At 38.8% G+C, this 26,404-nt stretch overlaps 1 long non-coding RNA gene across 1 annotated transcript; it reads left to right on the top strand.

Annotated features, from left to right (window-relative positions):
- Positions 1-810: 810 nt before the first annotated feature.
- Positions 811-22,140, top strand: LOC109438339 (uncharacterized). Its single transcript, XR_012496390.2, has 6 exons — positions 811-947; positions 1,053-1,104; positions 4,366-4,499; positions 4,687-4,776; positions 6,832-6,882; positions 21,311-22,140. It is a non-coding gene; the product is annotated as an uncharacterized LOC109438339 (long non-coding RNA).
- Positions 22,141-26,404: the final 4,264 nt, after the last annotated feature.

Below are 26,404 nucleotides of genomic sequence, written 5' to 3'. Positions count from 1 at the left end.
AAAGAAATTCTATGAAATGTATCTGAGATTGTAAGTGAACTCCACATGGGACATTTATGTGGATAAATTGTTTATAAAAATTTTAAGTTAAAATAACAATATGATTTGGACTGAAGTAAATTACAGATGATCAAAAAATGGAAGTTTGTTATTTGGCAAATTTAAAATGAATATTTTGGTCAACAAACACAATTCTAAAACAGAATTTCCATGTGTACATATTCAAAGGCATAAACCTTTGCTTAGTATCACATATCTATTAAAATGGCCATCAATATATGGTATCTCTAATTTGGAAAGTAATTTTAGATTCTTAGCCCAAAAGAATCTCACTTGAACTTTACTTTTGTGGTCTGTCCATATCTCAGAGATATGTGATCATTGGAACTCTAAGGGATATTTGTTTCTTTTAATAGCATAGCAGAAAATTAATGGCATGGGGGAGGGGGAGGTGACAGCTTAACTTGATGCTTGAAAGCTGTTTACATATAAATGTGTGCCCAGATTGCAGTGTCCTGTAAAAGAAAGGGAAAATAAAGAAACCAAAGCATTCATATGGCTTTTAGGGAACTTAAGACACGTGGAAGAAAGTGCTTAGAAGGCTATTGAAATATTTACAAAACAAATCATTTACATTTAACTTTTGTATATGTGAAACCCGCAGCCCCTACCAAAAGACAGAACCAACTTTAGCTATAAGAAATATTTCGGCATCAAAATGGTTAATAGTATTATAGCTTCAAAAGAGCCTATTGGCTCACCCTCAAGGATGCCCTGCAGTTGTTGTGAAAGTCATCAGATGAAGCTAGCCTTCTCAGCTAGCCTTTAGATTTGTCTGCTAACAGTAAAAATAGTATAATAAATCGGTAACATATGTTACCAGGCAAGGAAAAGTGATATAAATAAAGAGACTAGGAGACCCAAACCAAGTACAATGTGAAAAGAATGTAACTTTCAATCTATGCGTTGGCTAATTACCATTTGAAAAGTAATTTGAAAGTGTTACCGTTATTTGCTTATATTCTTCCTCATTTTTCTTTTTTTCTCTTCAGATTGCATTCTTACCCAAATACTCTTCGTGATTGCCTGTTTTGCGGCTTTGGGGTAAGTCCCAGTTTTCCACAACCTTAAGAAAAAAAAAAATGCATAACATAAAAGATGCCAAAAAGACTTATGTATCCTGATGTGCGGGTTTTGTGAAATATACATGGGTTTGTTGGGGGCGGGTGGGCGGGTAATGAAATAAAGAGAAAGGGTTTGTTTCTGCAAGGATCAAGAGTGTGCGAACGTGTGCATTGCAAACGAGGCTCCCATCAGGAAAGCCACCTCTGGAATGGAAATGACAAAGCTTGGAACACACACAATCAATTATTTTCACTAGCATTTAAAATATAGAAAACAAAATCTGCTTTGGGAATTGACTGAATATTTTATTTAGCTTTTTTATTGAGACATCCTTTGAAAAATGGCATAATATAAATAGTTTTACAAAGCAACAATATAATCAATCTCTAAACTAGAATATAAATCAAGGATTTCATTAACTGCTGGTAGCCAATTTAAATTGTAGTCTTGTCCATAATATCTATCTATCTATGTATGTCCAAGTTATATTAAAAACCTTTAAATGGCTTTGTAATATCAGCTACATCTAGCTATTATAATAATTAATGGTACTGTTTTATAAATCAATACATGCATTCTTGATAAATTCATATCCAGTTAATGGTGTAATTTAAATAAAAAATTAATGTAATAAAAGACATACAGAAACGGGCAGGAAATCTTTAAAGGTTAAGAGACAAATTTGTCTAAATTCATTTTTAACCTGTTTTGAAAAAGTTTATATTTAAAATCAGCTGAGAGTTACCTTGTTTCTATAAAACAAATCTTGCCGTGTCCACTTGTATCTAGTATTGAATTTGTAAGATTTTATTTTTTCAACTGCTAAGTTTTAATTACATACTTATGATATTGTGGGATATTTTACTACTGTTATACTCTTGCAATTATTGAATATGCCTTAGAAAAATAGGAACAAGACAAATTAAAAACCTCCAGCCAGTAATTTACTTTTAATACATGAATTAAATGTAAATGCTTTATTTTTTTATATCTATAAATGAACTCTTCTGAAAGTCTCCAAAGCTATATACAAATTTTATTTAAGGGGAAAAAGAACTGAGTAGTTCAGCGAATTTGCATGTGTAAGAGCCCCGCGTTTTTACTGCTTTCACTGAATGAACACCCTCGGAATTTTAGAAAGAAAAGAAAAATGCATTGAAGAGTCCAAAATATATTTTAACGCTGCACACGGGTGGAGAAACATTCTACAAGGAGAAGGGTATATTATTGTTCTAATTCTAAAAATACATACCAAAGGCATATTAAGGAATAACAAGATTTAGAAACATAACTTGAATGTTGTGTGTTATCAAATACAGTCTTCAATCCTTCCAAATAAAATTTCATTGGGTTTACAGAGTAAGCACTTTACACAAAATATCTTTCAGAATTATGCAGACCAGTCTGCCCTGCCATTCCCGGTGACATGGTGCAGAAATGTTACTTTAATCCACTGAGCTTTTTCTGACATTTTTTCTTAACATTGCTGAGCCTTATTTAGAGCAGCAAAGGAGCCGTGTGCAGTTTCCTTTGACACTGATGGGTGTTTCAAAATGAGAGAGAGAGAGAGAGAGAGAGAGAGAGAGAGAGAAGAGAGAAGAGCTTTGCTGCCAGTCACTTCATCAATAGAGCTACATGGGCAATTACTGTTTGTTAAAAGTTTACATTTGAAATGAAGCTAAATTTTAAAGCTGGCTCATCCTTTTAGAAGAGCTGCTGGTTGGAAGAGGAGGGAAGAGAATGAATATTCGTGATTACATGTTAAAGTGCACTCAAGTACTGGAACCATTTAAAATGTATTGTGTTTTTAGACGAAACCTACAGCAAAACCACTCCTAAGAGGCTTAATTTAGGTTTTATAGGAGAAACATAAAAAAGACCAGGTTACAGCAACACGCTGAAATATGGGGTACATTTTAAATATCTTCATTTAAAAACGTATGTTTATTTTCCCTCCTGGGATCACTAACGTGTGTCTTGACAGGGAAAGCAAGGGCATGCTACATTCTTAAAATTATCTGTTAAAGGGATCACATTCCAAGACAGGTTTGAGCATTTTTATTACTCAGATAACCTCTTAATTATGTCACTGCCTTCCACTTGTTAATCAGGGACATTCAACATAGTTAACCAGAGAGTGGTCGCCTTTAGAAGATTCCATCATCATTAAGAATTAGAAACTCATTTTATTGCCATCAGCATATTATTGCATGTATGATTTTAGCACTGCTAAAACTTATTTACCTGCTTGAAATACAAAACACCTAAGAAAAGGTCTTGATGCTTATAACAATGTTAATTACTTCAAACTGTGCAGCTCCCGAAAAGCTTTAAAGGATAATTTCACTTTTCCTGTCTTCCTCTTTCTGCCTCCCCCACCTCTCATGCAATTCCTATTTGAACCAATTTTAGGTTTCTTCTGCAGCCACTAGCATGAGAGATACTCAGGGACTCTTTCAGAGAGCAAGGTGTAAGTGGAGTAAATAAAATCATGTTTCACTGTTGCTTTATCAACCCTCCTAGGTAGTTTTCCTGCCAGCTAACCTGCGCCGTTAAAACCCATAAAATTATGCAATAGTGACTTCTTTGGAGGTTCTCTAATCAGATAATGGCCAGTGTTTAGGAGGGAAGGGCCCACGGCTATGTTACTGGCACTTACCACTGGGGTTGGTCATTACTTGTCTGGTAGAGACCAATAAACAGCTGATTACGATCCTATAAGGAGCCAATATTTTACATTTATCATGGTTGGTTTTTTTCTTTTCTTTTCAACTTCTTTTAATAGCAAGTATTTGTCAAGAAGATCTATAAGGAATAACCTCACAGGCCCCTTAAAAATAAGAATCTTCCTAGCATGAAATGATGACTTTTGTGGAATGGTGAGAATGATTTTGGTTTTTATAAGAGCCAAGGTTTGATTACTTTAAAGTCCATTTCTTTCAGATGTGGACACTCCCGGACACTAGCCCTCACTCTCCTGTCCCCTTCTCTCCTCTATGACAGGTTCAGAGTGCAACCAAGGAGTTTTAAAGTGCAAATATTTATATTTGAGCTCTGGCACTAACAGAGTCATTTTGCTTCCTCTGTTCGCCTGTGATAACTGATGCTTCATACCTGGAACTACGTTTCATTTATCTTTTTACACATGCAGATACTATATAAATAAAAGATAGTTTATGGAAAGGAACTGTCCATTTGAAATAATAATCCCCAATTTGACTATATATATAATCTTTTAAGGCTTAAAGAGTCAGAGATACAGATTTCTACACTTTCAAAGAAAACTTGATTGCAACCAGGAAGTTTGTGCATTTTTGAAGGCATACTGAATTGCAGTGCCTGAATGGGTTAATAAGGCGAAGAATAAAAAGAAGGTAGGAAAGAAAAAGGTATGAATTTTACATGTGCTTTAAACTAATGTATTCAACCACATGTTTAGACTTCTTGTTATAATTTTATTGACTTTCTCTTTACATCTGAATATAATTTTTAATAGCTAATAGCAAATTGCAAAATAGTGAGTTTTCTAAAGTGCCTTTTCTTCCCCGATCCTCATCTTAGAATGATCAGCGGTTTATCAGAAGAACTGGACCCTGATTTCACAGCCTCATACAAAGCCAGGCCATTCTTGAACCAAACAAACAAAGGGGTGTAAGTGATTTCATTTATTTTGATAATCCTCCTCCTGCACGGGAGCATTTTGCTGTCTTTGTCAAAGTGAATGACAACAATTTGGCCAACTCTCTCTGAGCTGCACTCAACAGTGACAGGCAAATTATCAGAGGCCCTGCACTTCTTATTATCAGAGGAGAAGCCATCAGGGGGACGCACGGAGGATACCTCTCCCTTGTCACTATTTGTCAGTGGGACAAGGGCCACTGCTATGGGTAGCTGACAGGTAATTTCAACAATAACAATTACTCCTATTACTGGTGTCATAAACAATTCGCCCAAGGCATGACAATAGCAAAGCTTTATAATTCAATGCCATATAAATAAATGCCAGCAGGTAACAAGTAATTTAGCTCCAATCAAGCTTTCACCCCGGCATTAATATTGTTATTGCAAGAAAATGGAAAATTGAAAAAATTCAATATGTTAATGAATTAAGAGCGGTTCAAGGGCTAGACAGGAGGGGTTGAAAAAGGGAAACCAAAATTATTATGGTATCATATTTGGTGCCATCCTGGGGGCTAAATGGCAGTACAATTACTTTAAGCAAAGAAAGGGAACCAGGAGTGCTGTTGCCTTAGACGTCGGACCTGGGAAAAATGGGACATGGCTTTTCAAATTCTACTTCTCTCCAATTTCTGAAGACTATAAGTAGAAATATGAGAATGCGTATGTAACGTAGCATTTCACTGGCTTTTTTTTTTTCCACCTGAAATATTTCATGTGAAACAGAGGCATGAGTATCAAAGGAACATGTCCAGCTGTTTAAGAAAATTGCATCAGCACCTGCTTCCTTTACATTAAGTCTCATAATAAAACTGTTTCAGTAAGGCCTGTTTTTATCTGTGGTGAAGGTAAAGCTGAAAATCCCTCTTTGCTTTCCAGCTGTCTACCTTTTGGAAGTGGACTAGACGATAGAGTCCTATCTTCCTCTATCAAACTTCCTGATCAAACGAATTTGCAATTTCAGTATTTGTCCAGCGAGACAATGTGCCATCTCAGTGACAGCAGTGAAAGAATTTGAAAATCTCTAATTAGGAAAACTGCAGAGCAATTAACGCATGTCAAATTTCACTTCATCAAGTGCCACTCTAATTTTCCCTCTAAAAATTAATGGATTTTTTTTTCTTTTGGTATGTGTGTGTGTCCCCTTAAGGCAATGTTGATTCAAATCTGCTCAAGATGCAGTGTTGCACAGCTAAGCATCTTCTTGATTACAATCCGCCACACTTCTAACTGTGCTCATTCTCACTGCCACGGATACTTTGTCAACAGTCAAATTACACCACGCTGATAACAATGCATAATGGTGTTTCCTCCTCCGAGGCCCCTGGCAAGAGATGGGGTTCATAAAATGTGATGTTTTCTTCTCCACTGTTCCTAAAGGAAGTTTGTATGACCAGGTCACACTAATCAGGTGTTAATTTTTTTGAGATTAACTTGTTAATTTCAAGAAAAGGAATGAAATGATAGAATATGAAAATACCTCATTGAAAAAAAAAAAATCAGAGGAAGAATGAGGAATTGAGAATATCTGTGGCCAAAGTTTTGCTTAAACACTTTGTTCAGAGACATTTTCAAGAGCACAATTCTTGGTTAAATACCAGTTTTTTTTTTCTTCTTTACTTATGGCCTATAAACATTGGAAGCCTCTCTTGAACAGACAGTATTTAGATTGTGAGAGAAGTTTGTTTAACTGCCATATTTGCCAGAATCCTCAAAACATCACAGGACACAGAAGATAAATGACTTTTTTTTTTTTTTTAGGTCAGGATTGTATAATCCAGATAAATGTTGATTCATTTTAACTATTTTTTATCCTTGTTGCGTGTTGCCGATCAGTGTGCCTGAGTTGTCAGCACATGTGGGAAATATTTCTCACTGAAAAATGAAAGAAAGGAACACACAGTGATTAGAAATGATTTTACGTTCAGCCTTTTGAGAGGTCATTCAGATTTGATATTTCTAAAACCTGATCAGATCCAGAACAAAAACGGGGAAATTGAACAAAATGCTAAATGTATCTCTTTGCAGATTCTTCAGGGAGAGCATTCACATTTATTGACATCCCGATGTTCTCATCATGTAAGTATATTTTTGCTTATACGTTTTCTTTAATCATAGTTATTCAGTAGAAAAAAAACCTAAATTCATGCAATATATCTACTTCACTTTTTAAAAATTCACAGGTTGAGTCCAGCTTTTCATTCACCGACAACTAACTCAAAAATCTCAGACTTGATATTTTGAGGTTTGCATTTCCAAATATTAAAAATCTCTTCCTTCTCTGATGGCCCCACCCTAGTTCTTAAGCAGTCTTATTTCAGACAAAAGAAAATGACATCTCCCTTTCAACTGGCAAATGTTAGAGTCTCTCAAAACCAATTGGGGGCTCACTGGAAGTTTTGCAATTAGATTCACACAAATTGAATTATTTTCATTCTTCCCAAACATCATTCTTTGAAATCTATAAATGTAACAATATTGGGTTTAGAGTTTTGTGTAGCTTGTTTGCAAATAAAGGTATCTTGATAAAAACCAAGCCCTGTATACTTTGGAAAAACAAAACCCTGGAACAATCTCATGCTAAAACATTACAGAAGGATTGTAAAGGGAAATTTAAAGGGAGAAAACGTGATTATATAATGCAATCCAGCAGTAATCAATTTTACCTTCAATATCTTGCTTTTGTTTTCAAAATGCTAAATAAACAATACATAATGCATCCCTCATCAGCCAAACCATGGAGGCTCTGTGCTCAAATAACAGGAAACATATTCAATTTTCCTAACAGAAGACAGTTCATTAAGCTGTGCCACATCAAATAAAACTTTAATTTCTCCAGCATCAGAGTCGCAATGAAAGCAATTGAAGAAGATGAGCCATATGGTACTTCTATCAGCAAACACATATTGCTCATTCCCCCAAAGTTTTCTAATTCTGCTCCCCAGACCTGTGTAATATAGATAATGTGCTCCGAGAGCAGCAACCATGAGCTATCTAGTGTACACTTCTAATACTGTATTTAATGGGAAATAATGAATCATAAAAGCCTAGAGAAGACGGCTTTTGCTAACCTAAATCTCAGCTGTAATTTCATTGTTCTGTGCCTAAGATGCTGTTTGCCCTTTCCAAACAACAGCAGTTGAACATAATTATGCTGCTTCGAACCTGGGCTTGAAAAAACATCCTTAATATAACCAAGTTTCTATTAACTCCTGAAATTCTGAATTTAATGACTCGCCAATGCAGACGTTGGGATAACGAGTCTGTGTTATTTTAAAACCCAAATAAGTATTTTCTCCTTCTCTTTGGCCAGACTGCTCAATGCATTTATGTTCCCTCCTCCACCCTCTTCTGTGCGCCCCCCTCCCTGCCCATGCAACAGGAGTGGCATGATTAAAAATGAGGAGATTTTCTTGTTATTAGCAAATTTGACATTTGCCTGATGAAAGGCACATAAAATGTGAAAGCTGCACAGTATTCAGAAGAAATGTCTCCACTCCAATCCAAGCTAGCGAGATGAAATAATTTAGGTAAAGGAAATGCAAAGATCCTCGTACCTCTCTACTGCAGAATGCTAGGATTGTATTATAAATGAAAGAACCAAATATTGCTGAGCTTTTAGAGCGATAGTATTTGACACATGTGCAGTGTATAGTGTTTCTTCTCTCACCTTAACTGCTTTGATTATTAACCTAAACATAATATATATGCTCAAATGCGGCAATTTCTGTGTCATGGGTCCAGCCTCTGTCTGGGAAGACCTTGGGGCTGGGGCTTAACTCCTATTTAGGAATTATTTAAAAATTTAAAAAATGTTCCTTGGCCCCCCCCGCCCCTAAAACATGTTGGTGATTTTAGTTTTTCCATTTTAAAACTCATCAAATCAATATTTTACCAACACAATGCTAATTTAAAACACCATCAAATAACACTGCAGATACATATTGAAAACATATTTTAATGGTTTTGTTTGTTTTGGCATCATATGAACCAAGGACGATTAAATTAAAAAGAGACTTTTAAAAGTTAGAGATTGCCTTTTTAAAGCTTATTAAAATCAGCATGTTACATGCCTGTCTCTGAATTAGCTCTCTGCACACTTGATTGCCATCATTAAAACTCATTGTTTGGGTGTTGCTCTGTGATGGTTCAGACCCTTCTTCAAAGCCAATTCTTAGTAGTTATTAACTTGAAATCTCTTTCCATTGAAACTTAAAAAAAAAAAAAAGAAAAAAAAAGAAAAAAATATTCATTCTAGCCTGTGGAAGAGACAGTCACCAAAACGTGAAATAGCACAGCGATACAGCAACATTAAACCAGGAAAAGACCAACAGGTAAAATAACAACTATAGTAACATCTAAAAAAACACTCAGAAAAAAAAAAATCACAACAACACAGAAGCAGTCCATTGATTATATTTCATGAATGCCTTAAAACAAATGTTTAAACAGTTTTCTGAAACAGTGCAGAAAACCTGGGCATGCTCCATTGGGCTGCAATGACAATGGTCTATTGCAATGTAAAACACGCTGGAGGATAAAAAAGGTGCTTTTTGTTACCATTTTATCAAAGCTGTTCATCTTCGAACTGCAGGCAGCATTTTGCTGGAATTGCAGATATTTCTCTGTCCAGGCTCCTTTGTTTGTGCATCTCATTTGCATATATTTATCTCCAGCTGAGGGTGCTTTCTGCTCATTAAGGCCTCCCTTCACATTATTTCATAAGCCAGCTGCTAAGAGGGATTTCACCTGTGGTGACTGAGAAAAGAAGGGTGAAAAACTAAATTCTTCATAAAAAAAGGAAATCTTCTGAGTCTCTTCCCCTATAAATGGGCACCATTTGTGTTAAACAGCCTCTTGTCATGATAGATGCCTCCAGAGGTCAGGGGTTAAAGTTGATTTGAAGGTCAGCAGTAAAACAACAGACAAACCAGACGCCAAACTGGTTCCTTAGCTGTCGGTGGGAGCTGTGGTACAAACAGGTCTTGAACCTTTTTCAACCTCTAATAAAACAGGGGATGAATCTGAAGTGGATCAACCAGGCCCCTGAGGCAGCAGCACAGAAAAACACAAATAATATCAATATCAGGCAGCCACAGGAAACAATGGGGCATTTCTCCGTGCTACATGCATGCTGCTATTGTTTCAAGGGCTAGGGAATTAATTCCACTTATTTATTTAAGGCGTGTCAACTCACTGCCTAAACCTGTTTCAGTGTCAAGATGAATAAAACTTTTATGGCTCATAAAATAGAGCCATTCATCTCAATGTTCTTTGTGGTGCGTGTATTTTTTTTCTTTTTTTTTTTTTCTGGCATACTGAGCTAGGCCTCTGCTCCTAAATGGTTACATCTGAACCCACTGTTGCTATGATCCGCACCATATTAGAGAAAAAAATTATTTCACCGGCAAATGGATCTCAACAGAAATGACATAGGAAAGCATTTTAGCTGCAATGTAATAGTCCCCAAATTCCTTCTAAATACTCCTCATGCGGTTGCATCTGTTTTAAGCATGCATTATTTATACAGCAGAAGTTTTGTTATTTTAGAGCAAAGCAAAGTTCAAAAATGATAGAAATGAAAATATGAGTTTCCTAGAATATTATCTATTTCATTTTACTTTAGAAACGCAACCTTGTTAGGGTAGCCCTTTCGCACACGTCATTTTTTGCCCAAGTTTTCACAGTTATACAGTCAGCTTGCTCTGATGTGATAATCAACTACCTTCTTTAGCTCCACTGATCTAAATTTTAGGTTTAATTTTAAACATAAGGTGGCAAACATGAATGGGAAAGAAAATACACTTAAGTACATTTTGTATTATGAAGTTTTTTAAAGTTTAGTTGCAGAATTAATTTTACTTTTGATTTCTTACTAGTGATTTTAATAATATACTGCTTATAAACAAGTTAACACTTATGAAGTGCCGCACACAGTGCTAAGCACATTCATTTTCTCATGCAATTATTAGTGATGCTTCAACCCAAGTTACAAAAACCTATGTAGAATGGGATGTAATAATAACACTCTTCATTACCTAGAACATATCTTAGTTAAAACAAAAAGTTCCCATCAAACAAATATCACCAATATAGCAGATGCTTTAACAGGTAACATCACAAGGACGTGATTGCTTTATATTAAAATGAGCTCAAGGAAAGAATTTGATACTTCACTAATTCTCCAATCACAGCGTACATCATGTACATCGCAGCTCTTTTTGCCCTATTGCAATGTAAATTGATTCATGGAGGACTCACTCACTGAGGTGTCCGGTTGCTTTGCTTTTCAGAGTTCTGCAATGAATAGTGTAGCTTTTACTCGTGATGCTAGATTATTTCTAATTTAGTCAGTTGGTATGTCAGACTTTCCTCCACAAACTCAAGTTTTTCCAGCAAGTAGATTATTTGAGAACGCCTCAAACAGGAGTTGTGTTTTCACATTTTGCCAGTGCACACAGATGCGGCCCTGGGGAAGAGGGGTTCAGTTTATGGGTGTCAACTGCTGCTCAAGACTGAATTACTGTTTACTTTCCATTTGATCTGGTGCATGTGCCAATCTCTTTGCCTAGGGGTGGCCCATTTACCAAGCAGTCCTGTTTGAAAATGGAATTGCTTTCAAGTGGGCCACCAGGCCCTGAGAAAAATATTTCAGCTCAAAATTGATTGGGATTTAGTAATCTGTGGCAATGTGTTCTCATTTAAGTATGGAGCAGGAGATATTTTTTCTTCTATAACCAATTACAGTTTAAAAAATGCAAGACGCCTTGCTTCACACAAGGAGCTCAACTTGTGGTTGAAGACATTTCCCAACTTATTAAATGTTGTTTATATCCTCATCTTTATAAACCCTCTGCCTTCCCAAAGCATTTTATAGCTCCCTCTGTATCTGACTTATCAATTTTCTCTTGGGCCTTCCACATTAAATGTAACCTCATTCCCACCCCCAAACCTAGAACCTCTAAGTAACTGGGCTAAAGCAAAAACACCGTTTACTCCCTGCCAAGTCTGCACCCAAGTCTCTCATTTTTCTTTTACTCTAATCTAATCACTGATTCTTAAACTTGGCCAAATAGTTAAAAATGTTAAGTGCTAGCAGAGCCTTTTACCTCCCCCTCATATCTGTCTCTGTTTATGGAATGGGCCCAGTTTCCTCCTCTTCTCCTTCAGCCCGGGGTCTTCAGGTCAGAACACTGTAAATACACACAGCACTGGCCCAACCCATAAATCTGAGCAAAGGGCAGGCTTATATATTCAGATAAGCGCAGTGGGGGTGGGAGCATGGAAGGATGGAGAATCAGCAGAATCTGACGCTCCACAGCCGTGTTCAGAAAAAGAGAACAAAAATGGCCAAGAGCCTTTAATGGGGAAGGAAAAAAGATTTTAGTCTTGAAACATCCTAATTTCTAATGGACGAGGTTGGTACTACTTCCTCTTCATTTTTCTTTTTCTTTCTTTTTTTTTCTTTTCACTTTTTCCACATTGCTTATACTCACATCCTTACTGACCGTATTGTCTTGCAGGCAATCAAATTAAACAATAAATTTCATTTATTTGCAATGTCTTTTTTTACTCTTAAGTGCATTTGTTTGTGTTTTGAACTTTGTGTATGTGGTATGTGTGTGTGTATGTGTGTGTGTGTGTGTGTGTGTGTGCCTGTGATGTGATATGAATTGGAGTCATTTTACCAGAAATTCTTCTGTACTGCAGTTTTTCAAACCCAAGGTCTTTGACTAAATAACCATGTTGTTAGTTACCACATTGAATCCCAAAGAAAAATATGTCTGAAAGAGTTGGGAGTGACCAAGTGAAAAATACATGGTTCTATATCTTTCAGCCTTCAAGGCTTCTCCATTATTCCCAAGTCCAAGTCTTTTCTGTAGGATTTTTAGATCTCAAAATTATCTGTGACTCCTGAAAGACCATGCCTCTTTGGAGATGTCCCCTTGTGAACACGGATATTGTCACAATGGAAGAACCTGAGCAAGGTGACCATGGCTGGGACATACTTTCTATCACTCCTCTGTCCTGATTCTTCTTTAGATGCAAATACGTCACCCCACAAATTTGCCTTAGTCATTTACGATGCTAGGAGCATGTGGCACTTGATATATTTTCAATCAATGTTTTATATTTTATTATATATACATGTATGTAATTTTTATCTGATTTCTTTAGGTTTTTCTTTTGGCTAATAGAAAACTGATTTTTTTTTTTTTAAAAAAAAAGGCCAGTTCATGTTCCTCAAAAGAACTTCTTTTCTTGAGTTGAAAAATTATTGAAAATTCCATGTAGGTAAGAGAATTTAATGGGAAATAATTGCCAAGACAGTAATTGGGCTGGCAGCCCACAGCATTTTATATACTCTAGCCTCACCTTGGACAAATTTTTTAAATGGTCATAACAATAATAATAATTATTACTATTTATTGAGCACTTATTTTTGGAAAGCAATGTATTAGGTGATATATACATATCCATATACATATATATAGATATGTATATATATGTATATATACACATGTATGTATATATATAAATTTTAATCTTTACAACAGTGTGGCAAATGAAGTGTTATGGTCTCCATTTATAAGTGAAATACTCTGGTTTAAAAGTGAAGAAACTTAGCCTAGAACAAACATGTAAGTCCAGAATTTGCACATGAGTCTGGCCCTAGAGTTTTCTCTTCTTAGCTGCCTCTTATGGCCTCAAGTTCTACGTTCAGGAGGAGGGTCTGGGGTGGAACAGTGTCTATTTCGTGGTGGTATTCCATGTCTGGGCTGATTTTCTCCAGCCCGCCCGCCCCTCCTCTCTTGAAGCCTAGTCGTGGCATTGTCGGAGGCTCCCTGGAGTCTTGGCCTGGCTCGCATAGGCCTCCTGGCCCACATGTCTAAGACTGGACTCCTTGATTTCTCACCCAATCTGTTTCTCCTCTGTGGTCCACATAGTGTTTCACGTAGTGTTTCCTGGGAGCACGCTCTACTCCAGTCTGTAGTTCAAGCTAAAGGCTTTCCAGCTGCCTCGACTCTCTCCTGTGTCACTCACCATCAGCCAGCCTGGCCGTGTAGTGACATGTGCAGGGGGGCATTACAGTTCCCCTACCTGGATTTGAATCCTGGCTCCCCTGGCTATGAGCTGTGTGTGGCATCAGAGAAGTTACTTTACTCCTCTGTGCCTTGATTTTCTCGTATGGAAAATGAGGTCTGAAATACCACTTTATCAGGTAGCCTAGTTCAGATTTTTGATATTGCTTAACTGAACTGTTACAATAGCCTTCAGAATGACACCAGATGGCAACTCAAACCCACAGGAATAAATGAAAAGAACCAAAAGTGGTACATAAGAATGTCAACATAACAAATATTAAAAAAAAAAAAGCCTGCAGGTTGGTTTCTCTGTAGCCAGGCTCTCCCTACTGTAACCCAGCCTCCTCACTTCACCAGAGTTACCATTATAAAATAATAAGCAGGATACTCTCCTGCTTAAAACTCTTTAAGACTTCCTGTTGCTCTCAAATCTAACTTTTGAGTCAGGCCAAGGCCTCAGAATGCCCTGCCAAGTGGCCGTTCCAGGCTCATTTTCCACCGTGGCCCCCTAAGCAATTTGCACTCTGGCAGCAAAAAGTTATACCTGTGATATTCTTTTATGCCTTCAGATTTTTGCCCGTGTTGTGCCCTCTACCAGGGATGCCATTCCTTTCTATTTCCATCTCGTGAAGTGCACTTGTCTTGCATGGCTCAGTTCAAAAATCACCTATTTTTTTTAGGGCAATATAAATTGAATCGGTCACTTGTAGAGCATATCCCTCTGTTTGAGAACCTAACATATTACATGGCCTTCAGATGCACTGTAATTATGTGTCTATCCCTAGGCTATGGACTCCTGTGGGCAGACAGTGTGTCTGTTTCAACTTGATGTCTTTTGTTCTAGAGCCTCACATATAGTGGGAGCCCCCAAATTTAGATTAATATAGAAAATACCATTCTCACTCCTAAAAAATGGCTAAAGTAGTGTGAATGAAGTGCCTATAATGCTGTTTACTTGTTGAATTAATTCTTGTTATGTTAGGATGATAAAGACAGTGAACTTGTAGCAAAATTAAATGAAAAACTCAGGTGCAATTATATTGTTCTTCTCCAGGATGAAGCCATAATGTTTTTACCGAGTACACATGTCACATGTTACATTTTTGTGACACCTTAAGACAATCTGCTAATGGAAATTCTTTAGAACATCAGTGAATTCTCTATATTTGATGCGATGTGTCATTAGAAAAGGATCCAGTTTCTGTCTTATCTGTTTTTACTCTAAGCTTGATATTTCATGGGAGGCAGTAAGTATATTAGTGATTATGATCATAGGCTCTGGAGCCAGAATGCCTGGGCACTGCCACTAACAAGTTGTGCAACTGTTGGGAACAATTTCCTTGGGGCCTGTTCTCTCATCTGTAATAGGGCATCATAGTAACGTGTACCACAGGGAGTGGTTGTGAAGATCCAGTGAGTTAAAGCATCTAAGCCCTTAGATAACTGCTTGACTTATAGTAGCTACTGAAGGAATGTGCCCTATTATATGGTTACAAGAGAGGCCCGGGAATCCTGGCACAAAGATGGGGGAGGGAAGGCATTCATCCTCAGGGAACAGTGAAGTGAGATGGAAGAACCTTGAGAGGTTGTGAGAGTTGGCCCATTTACCTGCACAAGGACTAGTTATCCATTCAGACATCAGTCTAACACTTAAGCAACTTAGCATTTCATTTCATCATTTTACACATGGGGCTAAATCTAGGAACAAACTCTAGTTTTAACTTAGCAATTAGGATGATTGGCTCCAGAATTGTCCTACCTGGGTTCGAATCCCAGCTTCATGAAGCACTGGTTGTGGGACCTTGGGTAAGTGTTTTCATTCCTATAATTTTAAGTTTTCTCATCCAGCAAACAAGGAAAAAAGGAATAATTTACCTTCTACCTGTTGTAAGAATTGAATGAAAACAAAATCACTTGACGTGCTTGTCGCCGTGCCTGTCACATGGTGAGTGGTTAGTATGTGCTAACTACTGTTTTCTTGTTGAAAGTGTTATTGGAATATTTTTACTCTATGAGGTACTTTGTTAACATACTTTATTGTGAAATACGTCATACCCATAGAAGAGTGTAAAAAGATTTATGTAGGTTTAAAAAAATGAGGTGGACACCTGTATACTCACAACTGCAGATTAAAAAATAAAACACTACCAGTTCCTTAGAGTCCCTGGCAAGCCTTCCTGAGCACATTCCTATACCTCCCCTCAAGAGGTTACTGCTCTCCCCAACTTCAGATAATCATATAGTTTCTTTACTTCATCATTTTAGTTCTTATAAATGTACCACTTAACACTATGTCACGTGTGTGTGTATATATAGTGAGGGTGCCAAAAAAAATGTATGCATATTTTAAGAAAGGAAAACACTATTAAAATGGTAAACTGAATATATACCGATAACAAAAGATGAATGCAAGTCACATTTGACTTCTGAAGTTACAAGACGTGTTCAAAGTGGTCACCATCAGTGTCCAGACACTTCTGATTACAGCGAACTACTGCTTGAGCAACGTTGACCAGTGTCCACTTGTATCCATTTTTGTGGCACCCCCGGTAGATATCCTGTGTCTTGTTTTTTTGCATTCAACAGATGCAACTGTATTGATGTGCATAGCTCTAGTTCATTCAGTTTGATTTCTGTATAGCATTGTATTATATCAACATACTACAATTTATTTTGTTATATTCTTTTTCTATGATGGGCATCTGGACCATTACTGATTGGTTGCTACTATTATAAACACTACTGCACAGAGCGTTTATGTACATGTACACGTGAAAGACTGGAAGATTCTCCAGGAAGTGAAGCCTAGGAGTGGTGCTGCTCACTTGTAGTTTATGTACATATTCATATTTATTAGGTAATGAATGGTAAACTCTTTTCTAAGTAGCAGCACATGAAGGAGTTTTTGACATACATATTTTGGGTCCTCATAAAAATTACTCTATGGAGTAGTCAGTCTCAGATTTTATAGTTTTAATATAAAATCCAAATGATCCCTTTCTCTTGGTCTTCACACTCTTGGTCTTCATACCATTTCCATTGCATTTTGTGCTTCTACCTTTCATGCTTTATTTACTGCATCTTTTCTTCTAGATTGTCAGCTTCGTGAGTACAGTGGATATGTCTTTCTGACTTACCATCCTTTCCTCAGTCCTTGCAACACAGTAGGCACTTAATAAACACTTGTTGAATGACTAAATTGTTTGGAAAATACAAGGACAAAGGAAGATCCATGAGAAGTAATTGAAGCTTCAGAATTCAAAGGAAAATATCATGGCTTCTAGGTTTATTCGAACCATCTAGTAAGGAATCACATTTTCTTTTCAAAACAAATAACTATTTTGTTTTATCATGTACCAAATACTAGTCACAAATATTTCAGGCAACAGGAAAAAAAATGTTGCCAGATATGGCAAGCCCTGGAAATTTATAATTTGGTGACTTCATAAAGATCTAATCATGCCAACATTACGTTTCCAAGCATTATTTTATGAAGCACTCCATTTATAGGGAATCTCATAGCCAGAATTTATTGTTTGTTTAGATGTTTCCAGTGCCCTCATCACTGAGGTCCCTGGTTGCATGTGTAGTAGATTAAGAGATACAATAAACTGAAAAGACTAGACCAAGCAACACATACTAGATCTAGGCCAAACTAAATAAATATGTCTATCTCTAAGTGCTAGAGTTCAACAAGAACAAAAACAAATTCTTACAGATAAAATAAGTAAAATTTTCATAAGAAAGGTACTTCAGCCTTAATTTGTTCTGAGTTTGTCCAGGTTGTTTAATCTATCAGCTAGTACTCATAATTATTTTATACCTTCCAATTATATTTTGAAAATAGTATGGGCCACAAGGAAGCACAACCAAGAAGTTAAAAGTAAAATTTCCCAAGGTGTGAATTAAGGACAAGGCATGTATTTCCAACTCAGAACAAATGATTCTAAAATCCCATTTGAATCTACTATTAATGAAATCAACAAGTGTGAAGCAGAACTAAATGCAATTCTTCCTAGTGTCAGATTAAAAGCCAAATTTCCTGGGTTGAGTTTCTAGTTGTATGATGGTGGATGAATTGCTCAGTTTCATTGTGCCTTTGTTTTCTCACCTGTAACGTGTGGACAGCGATAGCATCCATCTCATTGGGTTGCTGTTGATGTGTGTTAAGTTCTGAGAACAATGACTGGCACGTGATGAGTGCAATATACATATTAGCTGTAATTATTGTTAAAAAGTGAAACAAAACAACTTTTGTATGGTCTTACCTTTTTACTTGACAACAGATCACCTTTGTCCATCTCTATAGCTTTAGTCTTTCAGTCTTTCACACTCATTTTTAGCTTAGGTTTCTCCTTTCAAATGAGAATGCTTCTCTTGCTTGTTGTTGGCCAATTCTGATCCCTTTTGACTTACCACTTATAAGTTAGAACGCTACAATATGCTCTGTACCCATTTGACCCCCATCGCTTCCCATTGCAGCACTAGCTGCACTGTCTTGTACCTGCCTTTTTGTGTTCATGTTGCCAGGTCATCTGCAAGCTTCTGAGGTCAGGGACTGGAGCTTTCGTTTTGGCAATTCCTGCACCCAGTACAGATGGAGCCTGTTATGTGGTAACGGGGTCAATAAATATTTATGGAATAAGTAAATGAATAAAGCCTAAAATTGACAAGGGACAATGATAATTAGGGACACCATAAATCTTCATTTTATAGCTGGTGAAACACTGTTCCCAAAGAATTTAGAGCAAGTAGACTTAAATCAGACAACAAATGTGTGATGGTTTATAAGAATTAGAAAGGGTGAGGTAGGATTCAGAGACTGTTAAACCTAGGAAAGACTTCTTCAATAGATAGGTAATATACCAAAATGATTCAACCTTGAAACTGATGAGTTATAAAATCCTGCTTTTGATGAAAAAGTTCATTAAACTAATGAAAGTTCCAGGAGGAGAACTTGTCTCAAAGTGACTCAGAACGAGCCAAGAGTGTGATGGAAACTGGTTGAAATTTTATTATTAATTGCTATTTATTGAACACCTACTATTTATTGGGCATTTTCATTTGATGCTTTAAATTCATAACCTCTTTTAATTTCATTCTCACAACGTCTCTATGAAGTAGGTAATATTAGCCCTACTTTGTGAACCCGGAGACTAAGGCTCAGGGAGATTAAACAACATACCTGAGGCACACAGGTTGGAAGAGACAGCACTGAGTGGGTGACTCCAAAGGCCACCAATCAAAGGAGGGGCAGCTTCATTTATTCTGCAGAATCACATCATGGGAGAAAGATTGGCTTCATTCTGAGTGCCCATTTTAAGATGGCCATAGACATACTAGAGCACATTCTGAGGGGGAGGCTGATGATTTCGAGGTGACGATCACATCCTTGTGTTCTCAGATTTTTGAATCAACTGAGGAACACATAGAGAAGTCAGACAGAAATCCAAATGTCAGCTTTTTCAGAGGAAACATGAGCTGTCGTTAAATAGACATGCAACTCCCATACCCCCGACCCCAGCACTAAGTGTAGCTGCTAGAACCACAGGCTTTTGAGGGGGTTGAGCCTGCCCAGTGAGTTCACCAGAGGGAGAAAGTCCCACTCGGAAGACTAGCAGGTCTGAGGTAGAAGGCCCTGTATGGACTTAGCTACCCATGTCCAGTGATGTCTCCTGAATTAATCAATCAGGCGAGCCAGTGCGACTCTAAATCTCCTCAGAGAAACAAAACCAGGAAATGAAGCCCTTGTCCTTAACACTGGCCAAAATGCTAACTGACACATAATGGAACCAGTTGGGTGAAAGGACTGGTCTGATGGTTAATTTTATGTGTTCACCTGGCTAGGCTGTGGTGCCCAGTTGTTTGGTCAAACACAGTCTAGATGCTGCTCTGAAGGTATTTTTTAGATTAATATTTAAATCAGTAGACTCTGAATAAAGCAGGTTACCCTCCATAATGTGAGTGGTCCCCATCCAAGCATGTGAAATCCTTAAGAGAAATGACTGAGGTTTTTTGAACAAACTCAGCACTGCAACATGAGCTCTTACCTACATATGTGGAATGCCAGCCTGCCTTACAGCTTTCAGACTTGGAGAGAGAGAGAGAGAGAGAGAGAGAGAGAGAGAGAGAGAGAGAGAGAGGGTTCACACTGTATATATACAGTATACACTGTATACTGTTCACTATGTGTATATATATACATATATATGCATATATATGTATATGTATATATATATTAGAAAATTGTTCCCAAAGAATTTACAGAGAGCAGACCTCAATCAGACAATAAATGTATGATAGTTTATGGGAATTGGGGGGAGGTTGAGGTGAGATATTCAAAGACCACTGAACCTAGGAAGGATATATATATATGCCAGGGGTGCCAAAAAAAGGCATACACATGACTTGCATTCATCTTTTGTTATCAGTATATAATGAGTACTACAATTTTAATACAGTTTTTTCCTTTCTTAAAGTGTGTATACATTTTTTTGGCAGCTTTGTATATATAACCTTCTATTGGTTCTGTTTCTCTGAGGAACCCTATTAATACACCAGGGAATGTTGAACCTGCAGCTGAGAAGTTAGGGTGGTGGCCGTAAATGCTGTCTTTGCATATCTGGTAGATTCCCATAGGGCAGCGTATTGGGCTTAATCAATGTGTCCCGTAAGTGTGGATGATCTTGAGATGCTCTGAACATATAAAAATTGTTTAAATAGAGCCTGATGGCCCTTGTTAGTGGTGCTATAGAAAAGACGCTCATGCTATGAGAAAGCTGACTCAGATGGCTGCCTGCTAGGGGACTTCAAACTATTTTGAGGGCAGTGACATTATCTTATGCCTCTGTTAAATAATTATGATAATGTGATTTTTTCCCCCCCACTTTTTGGCATTTGTGAAGTTCTTTCATGTTTATTAATTTATTGGTTTTCCCTTAGTGCCTAGCATACAACCATGCAATTATGGAATTGAGTTAAGAGTGTAAGAATGGCAAATAAAGAGCCAAATTTCAACTACAAATTAACCTGTATTTCTTTATTTTCTTCAAAATGCTTTGTCCATGTGTATTTCTTTTTAAAGTACTCATTTTGTGTGACCAGCATATTTGCAATGTCCTATTATTACTTGGTTATTTAATTATAAATTAAAATGCATAACTCACAGGATTTTTGAACCAGAACTAAACAAGAAATTAAAATACAAACAAGAAAATAACCTAATTTGTAAATGACATTTCTCCAAAGTCAATTATCTTATTTTCATAGGAAACACAATTGGAAGGAGGAATCTGTTAAATTCATCCAAAAGAAAAAAAGAGTTATTGGAATATAAAAAGTACTGCCTCTTTAAATGTTAATGAACAACAGCTTTATCGCTTCTAAAGAAGAGGATTTTGTTTTCGGTTTTTCTCTTCCAGTAAAAAATCTCAACTGCCTCCTGCCTGGCAAATGGACATGGGCTTGAACCTGAGATTTGAGACCACATCAACAGCTGCTCTGGAAACTTTTAGGCAATTCTCTCCCGCTTTCCTTTGAGCACGATTATATGCTCTCCCATTTTCTCCTTGAATTATCCTGTCAACATTCTTGGTCTTGCCTGTGTCAATATAGCCATCATGTCACACCCAGCTGCTTAATTTTGCACTGTGAGGAAGAGAAGCGTCTTTTTGGAGCCCTGACACCAGTCTCCTGTTCAGATCACCTTGCAGGGCAGAGAAACAAGAACCTAGCAGAAGATGTCACAGGAAGGCAGAGGCTGAGGGTATTTACCAGACTTGATATTTCATGTTGAAGATGACACTAGCAAAGTCTAGGATAGCCCTGAGGTGACAGACACCATCTATTTGGAAGGCGCGTTCAGCCCTGCAGCGCTGCAAAGCAGGATCTTGGTGCTGAGCCAGGATTCCCTCATAGTTTTACAGCACAGGTTTGTCCAAGTGTGATCCCTGGACCTGCACTGCAGCATCAGCATCGTTTGGGAACTTGTCAGAAGTGCAAATGCTCAGGACCCACCCCAGACCGGCTGAATCGGAACCTCTAAGAATGGGGCCCAGCAATCAGTTTAACAAGACTTCAGGGGATTCTGGGGCACACTCCAGTTTGAGAACTCCTGGTTTATAGCACTTCAGTTCCTCACAAACCCAGATATGTGAGCATTTGGGGTTTTTAAAATAAGACGAAAAATCACATGTTCATGGAGTATTTTCTCAGGAAGGCTCTGGTCACATCAAAACATAGTGTGTGTGTGTGTGTGTGTGTGTGTGGTGTTTGGGGACAGTAGTGATAATCGGTAGGACCAATTCAGAGATCTCTGGGCTCCTGACTGCAGTGACGCAGAAAACAGGGGATGTCTAAGGATTGTCTTCATAGGTTTATAGACCTGCACTCCTCACTCTGGATCCTCAGGGCTTTGTAGAGCAAGGATGGGCCAGCCTAGGCCTTGGCACCATATGGCCTCAGGGTGTCCAGGCTGAGGGCAAGATGGACAGCCGTCCCTGCTTGGTTGGGACTAGGTGGGCTGTACATTCCTGCCCCTCCCATGAGGAAAAAATGGGCTGGGTCTGAAGACCAGAGCAGGAGTCTCAGAACCACCTCCATGGAGCTGTGTGACCTTGGGCAAGTCCTATCCTCTCTGGGCCGCCTGTGAGAGAGTTGTCAGATGAGTAACGTTTTTAGAGAGGGGAACCATGATGGTGCTGACCTCATGGGCCTCCTCACTCCCCTCATTTCCTATTGTGCACTGAGGACTTCAACAGACGGTATCTTTCCACCAGGGATCTCTCCTCCCAGAAAAAAAAAAAAAGTTTATAAAATCAGGGATTTCTAGGTTCACTTCCAGCTCTAAAAATTGACAGTCAGACCTTGGCTCAGTGTCCTAACTTTGAAGCCTTGTGGTGATAGGTTTTATATATTGTTGGGCTGGAGCCCTTCTCTGAAGATTTGTTTTCTGGTGGTGGGCTTAGCAACTCCTTTTTTTTTTTTTCTTCATCTATTTTCTTTTACAAAGAACAAATGCCCCCAAGTACAATTTGCACCGAGATTACTAGACTCTCAACTTAAACATTACCGAAAGCTATAATTTAGAAATTCTTTTATCTATCCCAAGCTAATAGTTTTGCATGTCTTTATATTGTTTTCATCTGTTTCCTCAAGCCCCCTCCCCTTCAGTTATTGTCTCTGGAATATGTACAGGCTTGTTTAATTTTAGTGCTGAATTTGGGATATGGAAAAGATTAGTCTTAATTATACTACTTATTTATTGAAATGTAGTATTTTTATGTGGACCTTCTGTGCTACAGGAGCAGTGTGCACTTCTGTGAGGACGCTGCAGAAGGTTGCTGAGACGAGGATCCTGTCAAATACCATCTGAATCTAAAGAAATACAGGAATGATCTATTTCCAACATCTCCAGACCAAGTTCTCAAATCCTTTCTTCAACATGAAACATTCACCCTATCCTGGTAGCCATCCAGTTCAGTGCTATTTTTCTCCAACTCAGTGAAACCCATTAGGACCCTTCTTCTTCTGCTGCTACCTCTTTGTTGAGGTTCTTACTGAGTTCTTTGAGCATCCTATAACCACTGTTTTGAACTCTGTCTCTGGTTGGTTGCTTGCCTCCATTTCATTTAGTTCTTTTGCTAGGGTTTTCTCCTGTTCTTTCATTTGGGATATATTTTTTCATTTATTTGTTTCCTTATTTTAGTTGCCTCCCTGTGTTTGTTTCTATGTATGAGGTAGATCTTCTATGTCTCCCAGTGTTGGCCAGGTGGCCTTATATAGTAGGTGCCCTGTGGGGCCCTGGCACAGTCTCCCTGGTCACCTGCTCTGTGTGCTTCAAGAGTGTCCTTTGTGTGTGTTGTGTGTGCTCTTCTGTTACAGTTGAGACTTTATTGCTATTGGCACATCAGTGGGTGGGATTGACCCCCAGGCTGACTGGCCGTAGGGTTTGGCCATATCCACAGCTTATGAGCTTCTGTGTGTGGGGTTACCCCACTGAGTGGGAACCACCCCAGCAGGCTCTGGTGCCTGTTGGACCACCCGATTGAGGGGCTAATTGTGTGATGCTCTGCTGTGGTCTGAAGCCAACCTCCAGGTACGTTGGTTCTGGGGCTTCTTGTGAGGGGCTCCAGTGCTGGCCCAGGTCAACCACTGCCTGTGACCGAACGGGGACTACCTGGTAGAAGCTACAAAGAGATCTGTGGGTTTTCACTACCTGTGCTAAACCTGGAGGCATGTGGGATAGGCAACGCTGTGAACTGAGTATGGCTGTCACCAGTACCAGGCCTGGGGTAGCTCTGCCAGAAGCCTGGACACTCCAAGGCCTGATGCCACCTGTCAGCTCCCTTAAAGTTCAGCAGCTGATAAAGCCTCATACAGTATGCAAGTTGGATGAGGCAGGATATTAGGGACCCACTAGAGTGGGAAAATTTGTGGACAGCAAGTTAATGTAGACTCTGGTTTGGTGCCAGTTCTGAGCCTGGAGTGACTCAGCAAAAATCTCAGAGCACACCGAGGCCAGTTGTCGTCTGCCTGGGGCCCGTGGACTCCGATAATCTCCCAAGAAAGAGTGCGTTGCGGGTTTGGCTGGCTGGTCTTGGAGAAAGCCTTTGGCATTGGGGAAGTTCAGTGGGGTGGGGTCCCAGTGAATCAGCAGGGTGGAGCCCTGGAGCTCACCAGACCAATCAGATTCAGATTTAGCCTGTGGGGGCGGGCTCAACATATTAAAGATGGTGCCTGCCTGCTGGCTACATGGGAGAAGAACCCCTCACAGGGAGAATGGGACTGTCCTCGAGCCCTGACCTTGAAGCCACACATGTCAGTCTGCTCCCCGTATGCCTCTGATGCCCCAAAGTCACTGTCCCTCCGCCAGAGCCCAAGGTGAGTGCCTGCATGCAAGTGAGTCTGTGTGCGTACCCTTTAAGAGGATGCCTGGGTTTCCCACAGCCTCCTGTGCCACCCAGGTGGTCAAAATTCCTACTGTTTTTTCACAGCCAGAAGTTGTGGAGGCTTTTCTTCCCAGCAACAGTACTCTGGGCTGGAAGCCTGGAGTGGGGTTGAGATCTTTTGCTCCTTCAGCGGGGGTAGGGTTGAGGTATTCCTCCCAATTTTCATCCACCACAAAGAGGTTTGGGACTAGCTCATTTCTCATGACTGCCCTTTTACCAGTCTCAACGTGGCTTCGTCTTTGTATCCTTAGTTATAAAGCTTCTGTGCAGCCAGACTTCAGATGGTTCTCTAGATTGATTGTTCTATAATTTAGTTGCAATTTTAATATGTTCATGGGAGGAAGCAGGTACAGTGTTTATGTACTTTGTCATCTTGGGTTTCCTTCCCATTAGGCCCCTTCTAAAATAATCACCACAGGGCCTAACAAAGATTTCCCTCTGAGGGAGATTATCTGTATTGAATTGGGTTGAGCTAATGGGGCATCATTTCTCTTGTTGGCCTAGTGATTACAATCCTGTCCCTCAAACTGCACCAGGTCAAACAGCAGCTCAAATGACTTTTTAAAAAGATATAGTGCCAGTAAAAAATAGAAAATAAATCCCTGGTCAAGCGAAACCGAGAAAAAAAATATTCTAGCTCAGTGAATTTCTCACTTTGTCAATAAAATGATCAACCTCAACTTTTTCCATATTTCTTTGTGCCATCTGGCAAGTCAGGAGTTGGAAGTTTGTAGATTTGGATGTTGTCATAGGGCCCAGACACCACATGCTGCTTTGTCATGGGAGCAGGACCAGTTACGTGATTTGTGGGGCTCAGTGCCAAATGAAAATGTGAGTACCCATTGTTAAAAAATTATTTTAGATTTCAAGATGGTGACAGCAGAGCCTTAAAGCCCGCACAGAGCTCTTCAGAGCTTGATGCTCTGTCTAGCTGCACAGTCACGTTTATGAGGGTGGCCCTGGTTCAAAGAGAGAGCCAGTTCAGGATGGGTTCATTTCCTTCTCTTTGTTTCTTCAGCCCAAGTCACTTAGGTTTGTCTCAGAGGACTGCATTCAATTGTCCCAGCCCAAATAACTGCCTCCTTCCTTTCCACATTTGAGACTATCTCGAAGCAACACGTATATTGTGGTGCCAAGTAGCTTACATTGCCAATGAGTCCTCAAAGTCCTGATGAAAGTCATCAGAGGGGGGACTTGGAGAGACAGCCTCTCGGCTCCCCATCAAGGCTGCTCTGCTCACCCTGAGGTAATCGGTTTGCAGATCTTCAACTCCATCTCCAACTATGGAGTTGTGTCTCCCTTTGAGTCTGACAAAATCCTTTATAATTCCCTTAAATGTTCCAGGCCTTTTTAGCTTTCTCAAATAATTGTTATCAATGCTTGCCAAATGCCTTAGATCTTTCCCTCCTTGTCTTTACTGTAAATACTTTCCTTACTCTTCAGCAGCAGTATTATGGCTATTCATAGTAGCAAAATCTCTACACCTTTCTGGTTTTCTTTATTCCTATGTTCTCAAAAAATTCCAAGTCTCACTCCATTGGTATTTATGTAATTGTTTTAATAAAA

This window comes from Rhinolophus sinicus, chromosome 2, assembly GCF_057876585.1.
Source record: "Rhinolophus sinicus isolate RSI-liver-muscle chromosome 2, RSI-T2T, whole genome shotgun sequence".
NCBI classification, from domain to species: domain Eukaryota; kingdom Metazoa; phylum Chordata; class Mammalia; order Chiroptera; family Rhinolophidae; genus Rhinolophus; species Rhinolophus sinicus.
Note: the sequence above shows the minus strand (reverse complement) of the source record. Positions and strands in the feature narration are given on the sequence as shown.